Source organism: Triticum dicoccoides, chromosome 3A (genome assembly GCF_002162155.2).
Source record: "Triticum dicoccoides isolate Atlit2015 ecotype Zavitan chromosome 3A, WEW_v2.0, whole genome shotgun sequence".
NCBI lineage: Eukaryota > Viridiplantae > Streptophyta > Magnoliopsida > Poales > Poaceae > Triticum > Triticum dicoccoides.
In genome coordinates this window covers 172,768,119-172,774,946 of record NC_041384.1, presented here as the reverse complement: position 1 = coordinate 172,774,946, position 6,828 = coordinate 172,768,119, and positions in this window count along the sequence as shown.

The following is a 6,828-nucleotide window of genomic DNA, read 5'->3' as shown; positions in this document are numbered from 1 at the left end:
TTTTTGATCATTTTTCATATATAATTTGTTTGATTTGGAGTTACGGTTGAATTACTATGAATTTTAGAAGTTTTGGGTATTTTCTGAAAATAATAAACCATTTTGATTTATTTCAAAATTCCAGAAAGTAATTACTGCGTCAGCCTGACGTTAGGGTGATGTCAGCAAGTCAACAGGGCTGGTCCGGGTCAAACCTGACCAGTGGGGTCCACTAGTCAGTGGTTAGCTAACTAACTAAATTTAGTTAGCGTTAAACTAATACTAATCATAGTTTAGTTAGTGGCCTGGGGCCCACCCGTCAGTGACCCAGGGGGTCAAACTAGGCCCACCCGGGGTCAACTTAGTCAGCGGGGTCAAACCCCTGGTCAACAGGGTCAGACCTGTCGGCGGCTTGACGCCGGCAAGGCCAGACGCGGCGGCGCGGCTCGGAAATGCGCTAAAGGCGGCGGTTTCGCACGCTGGGGGCACCAGGTGAAGGAAATATGCCCTAGAGGCAATAATAAAGTTATTATTTATTTCCTTATATCATGATAAATGTTTATTATTCATGCTAGAATTGTATTAACTGGAAACATAATACATGTGTGAATACATAGACAAACAGAGTGTCACTAGTATGCCTCTACTAGACTAGCTTGTTAATCAAAGATGGTTATGTTTCCTAACCATGGACAAAGAGTTGTCATTTGATTAACAGGATCACATCATTAGATGAATGATCTGATTGACATGACCGATTCCATTAGCTTACCACCCGATCGTTTAGTATGTTGCTATTGCTTTCTTCATGACTTATACATGTTCCTATGACTATGAGATTATGCAACTCCCGTTTGCCGGAGGAACACTTTGTGTGCTACCAAACGTCACAACGTAACTGGGTGATTATAAAGGAGCTCTACAGGTGTCTCCAAAGGTACATGTTGGGTTGGCGTATTTCGAGATTAGGATTTGTCACTCCGATTGTCGAAGAGGTATTTCTGGGCCCTCTCGGTAATGCACATCACATAAGCCTTGCAAGCATTGTGACTAATGAGTTAGTTGCGGGATGATGGATTACGGAACGAGTAAAGAGACTTGCCGGTAACGAGATTGAACTAGGTATTGGATACCGACGATCGAATCTCGGGCAAGTAACATACCGATGACAAAGGGAACAACGTATGTTGTTATGCGGTCTGACCGATAAAAGATCTTCGTAGAATATGTAGGAGCCAATATGAGCATCCAGGTTCCGCTATTGGTTATTGACCGGAGACGTGTCTCGGTCATGTCTACATTGTTCTCGAACCCGTAGGGTCCGCACGCTTAAGGTTTCGATGACAGTTATATTATGAGTTTATGCATTTTGATATACCGAAGTTTGTTCGGAGTCCCGGATGTGATCACGGACATGACGAGGAGTCTCAAAATGGTCGAGACATAAAGATTGATATATTGGAAGCCTATATTTGGATATCGGAAGTGTTCCGGGTGAAATCGGGATTTTACCGGATTACCGGGAGGTTACCGGTACCCCCCGGGAGGTATATGGGCATTAGTGGGCCTTAGTGGAAGAGAGGAGAGGTGGCCAGAGATGGGCTGCGCGCCCCTCCCCCCCTTGGTCCGAATAGGACAAGGAGAGGGGGCCGGCCCCCCTTCCTCCTCTCTCTCCTCTTCCCCCCCCCCTCCGCGAATCCTATTCCAACTAGGAAAGGGGGGGGAGTCCTACTCCCGAAGGGAGTAGGACTCCTCCTTGCGCGCCTCCTCTTGGTCGGCCGCCCCCCCCCTTTGAGCCTTTATATACGGAGGCAAGGGGCACCCCTAAGGACACAAGTTGATCCACGTGATCATATTCTTAGCCGTGTGCGGTGCCCCCTTCCACCATAGTCCTCGATAATATTGTAGCAGTGCTTAGGCGAAGCCCTGCGACGGTAGTACATCAAGATCATCACCACGCCATCGTGCTGACGGAACTCTTCCCCGACACTTTGCTGGATCGGAGTCCGGGGATCGTCATCGAGCTGAACGTGTGCTAGAACTCAGAGGTGCCGTAGTTTCGGTGCTTGATCGGTCGGGCCGTGAAGACGTACGACTACATCAACCAAGTTAATGCTTCCGTTGTCGATCTACAAAGGTACGTAGATCATACTCTCCCCTCTTGTTGCTATGCATCACCATGATCTTGCGTGTGCGTAGGAATTTTTTTGAAATTACTACGTTCCCCAACAGTGGTATCAGAGCCTAGGTTTTATGTGTTGATGTTATATGCACGAGTAGAACACAAGTGAGTTGTGGGCGATATAAGTCATACTGCTTACCAACATGTCATACTTTGGTTCGGCGGTATTGTTGGACGAAGCGGCCCGGACCGACATTACGCGTACGCTTATGCGAGACCGGTTCTCCCGGCGTGCTTTGCACAAAGGTGGCTAGCGGGTGACAGTTTCTCCAACTTTAGTTGAACCGAGTGTGGCTACGCCCGGTCCTTGCGAAGGTTAAAAGAGCACCAACTTGACAAACTATCGTTGTGGTTTTGATGCGTAGGTAAGATTGGTTCTTGCTTAAGCCCGTAGCAGCCACGTAAAACTTGCAACAACAAAGTAGAGGACGTCTAACTTGTTTTTTGCAGGGCATGTTGTGATGTGATATGGTCAAGACACGATGCTAAATTTTATTGTATGAGATGATCATGTTTTGTAACCGAGTTATCGGCAACTGGCAGGAGCCATATGGTTGTCGCTTTATTGTATGCAATGCAATCGCGCTGTAATGCTTTACTTTATCACTAAGCGGTAGCGATAGTCGTGAAAGCATAAGATTGGCGAGACGACAACGATGCTACGATGGAGACCAAGGTGTCGCGCCGGTGACGATGGTGATCATGACGGTGCTTCGAAGATGGAGATCACAAGCACAAGATGATGATGGCCATATCATATCACTTATATTGATTGCATGTGATGTTTATCTTTTATGCATCTTATCTTGCTTTGATTGACGGTAGCATTATAAGATGATCTCTCACTAATTATCAAGAAGTGTTCTCCCTAAGTATGCACCGTTGCGAAAGTTCTTCGTGCTGAGACACCACGTGATGATCGGGTGTGATATGCTCTACGTTCAAATACAACGGGTGCAAAACAGTTGCACACGCGGAATACTCAGGTTATACTTGACGAGCCAAGCATATACAGATATGGCCTCGGAACACGGAGACCGAAAGGTCGAGCGTGAATCATATAGTAGATATGATCAACATAGTGATGTTCACCAATGAAACTACTCCATCTCACGTGATGATCGGACATGGTTTAGTTGATTTGGATCACGTGATCACTTAGAGGATTAGAGGGATGTCTATCTAAGTGGGAGTTCTTAAGTAATATGATTAATTGAACTTAAATTTATCATGAACTTAGTCCTGGTAGTATTTTGCAAATCATGTAGTAGATCAATAGCTCGCGTTGTTGCTTCCCTGTGTTTATTTTGATATGTTCCTAGAGAAAATTGTGTTGAAAGATGTTAGTAGCAATGATGCGGATTGGATCCGTGATCTGAGGTTTATCCTCATTGCTGCACAGAAGAATTATGTCCTTGATGCACCGCTAGGTGACAGACCTATTGCAGGAGCAGATGCAGACGTTATGAACGTTTGGCTAGCTCAATATGATGACTACTTAATAGTTTAGTGCACCATGCTTAACGGCTTAGAATCGGGACTTCAAAAGACGTTTTGAATGTCATGGACCATATGAGATGTTCCAGGAGTTGAAGTTAATATTTCAAGCAAATACTCGAGTTGAGAGATATGAAGTCTCCAACAAGTTCTATAGCCAAAAGATGGAGGAGAATCGCTCAACTAGTGAGCATGTGCTCAGATTGTCTAGGTACTACAATCGCTTGAATCAAGTGGGAGTTAATCTTCCAGATAAGATAGTGATTGAAAGAATTCTCTAGTCACCATCACCAAGTTAGTAGAACTTCGTGATGAACCATAGTATGCAAGGGATGACGAAAACGACTCCCGAGCTTTTCATGATGATGAAATCGATGAAGGTAGAAATCAAGAAAGAGCATCAAGTGTTGATGGTAGACAAGACCACTAGTTTCAATAAAAGGGCAAAGGGAAGAAGGGGAAATTCAAGAAGAACAGCAAGCAAGTTGCTGCTCAAGTGAAGAAGCCCAAGTCTGGTCCTAAGCCTGAGACTAAGTGCTTCTACTGCAAAGGGACTGGTCACTGGAAGCGGAACTGCCCCAAGTATTTGGCGGATAAGAAGGATGGCAAAGTGAACAAAGGTATATTTGATATACAGATTATTAATGTGTATTTTACTAGTGTTTGTAGCAACCCCTCGGTATTTGATACTGGTTCAGTTGCTAAGAGTAGTAACTCGAAACGGGAGTTGCAGAATGAATAGAAACTAGTTAAGGGTGAAGTGACGATGTGTGTTGGAAGTAGTTCCAAGATTGATATGATCATCATCGCACACTCCCTATACTTTCGGGATTAGTGTTGAACCTAAATAAGTGTTATTTGGTGTTTGCGTTGAGCATGAATATGATTTGATCATGTTTATTGCAATACGGTTATTCATTTAAGTTAGAGAATAATTGTTGTTCTGTTTACATGAATAAAACCTTATATGGTTACACACCCAATGAAAATGGTTCATTGGATCTCGATCATAGTGATACACATATTCATAATATTGAAGACAAAAGATGCAAAGTTAATAATGATAATGCAACTTATTTGTGGCACTGCCGTTTAGGTCATATTGGTGTAAAGCGCATGAAGAAACTCCATGCTGATGGGATTTTGGAATCACTTGATTATGAATCACTTGATGCTTGCGAACCATGCCTTATGGGCAAGATGACTAAGACTCCGTTCTTTGGAATAATGGAGCGAGCAACTGACTTATTGGAAATAATACATACTGGTGTATGTGATCCGATGAGTGTTGAGGCTCACGGCGGGTATCGTTATTTTCTGACCTTCACAGATGATTTGAGTAGATATGGGTATATCTACTTGATGAAACACAAGTCTGAAACATTTGAAAAGTTCAAAGAATTTCAGAGTGAAGTGGAGAACCATCGTAACAAAAATAAAAAGTTTCTACGATATGATCGCAGAAGTAAAATATTTGAGTTACGAGTTTGGCCTTCAGTTAAAAACAATGTGAAAATAGTTTCACTACTCACGCCACCTGGAACACCACAGCATAATGGTGTGTCCGAACATCATAATCGTACTTTATTAGATATGGTGCGAACTATGATGTCCATGATGTCTCTTACCAATCTACCACTATCGTTTTGGGATTATGCATTAGAGACAGCTGCATTCACGTTAAATAGGGCACCATCTAAATCCGTTGAAACGACACCGTATGAACTATGGTTTGGCAAGAAACCTAAGCTGTCGTTTCTTAAAGTTTGAGGTTGCAATGCTTATGTGAAAAAGTTTCAACCTGATAAGCTCAAACCCAAATCGGAGAAGTGCGTCTTCATAGGATACCCAAAAAGAAAATGTTGGGTACACCTTCTATCACAGATCCAAAGGCAAGATATTCGTTGCTTTGAATGGATCCTTTCTAGAGAAGGAATTTCTCTCGAAAGAAGTGAGTGGGAGGAAAGTAGAACTTGATGAGGTAACTGTACCTGCTCCCTTATTGGAAAGCAGTTCATCACAGAAATCTGTTCTTGTGACTACTACACCAATTAGTAAGGAAGCTAATGATGATGATCATGTAACTTCAGATCAAGTCACTACCGAATCTCATAGGTAAACCAGAGTGAGATCCGCACCAGAGTGGTACGGTAATCCTGTTCTGGAAGTCATGTTACTAGACCATGACGAACTTGCGAACTATGAGGAAGCGATGATGAGCCCAGATTCCGCAAAATGGTTTGAGGCCATGAAATCTGAGATATGATCCATGTATGAGAACAAAGTATGGACTTTGATGGATTTGCCCGATGATCGGCAAGCCATAGAAAATAAATGGATCTTCAAGAGGAAGACGGACGCTGATAGTAGTGTTACTATCTACAAAGCTAGACTTGTCGAAAAAGGTTTTTGACAAAGTTCAAGGTGTTGACTACGATGAAATTTTCTCACTCGTAGCGATGCTTAAGTCTGTCCAAATCATGTTAGCAATTGCCACATTTTTATGAAATCTGGCAAATGGATAAACAAAACTACATTCCTTAATGGATTTAAAGAAGAGTTGTATATGATGCAACTAGAAGGTTTTGTCAATCCTAAAGGTGCTAAACAAAATATGCAAGCTCCAGCGATCCATCTATGGACTGGTGCAAGCATCTCGGAGTTGGAATATACGCTTTGATAAGTTGATCAAAGCATATAGTTTTATACAGACTTGCGGTGAAGCCTGTATTTACAAGAAAGTGAGTGGGAGCTCTGTAGCATTTCTGATATTATATGTGGATGACATATTACTAATTGGAAATGATATAAAATTTCTGGATAGCATAAAGGGATACTTGAATAAGAGTTTTTCAATGAAAGACCTCGGTGAAGCTGCTTACATATTGAGCATCAAGATCTATAGAGATAGATCAAGACGCTTGATAAGTATTTTCAATGAGTACATACCTTGACAAGAGTTTGAAGTAGTTCAAAATGGAACAGTCAAAGAAAAGAGTTCTTGGCTGTGTTACAAGGTGTGAAATTGAGTAAGACTCAAAGCCCGACCACGACAGAAGATAGAAAGAGAATGAAAATCATTCCCTATGCCTCAGCCATAGGTTTTATAAAGTATGCCATGTTGTGTACCAGATCTATTGTATACCCTACACTGATTTTGGCAAGGGAGT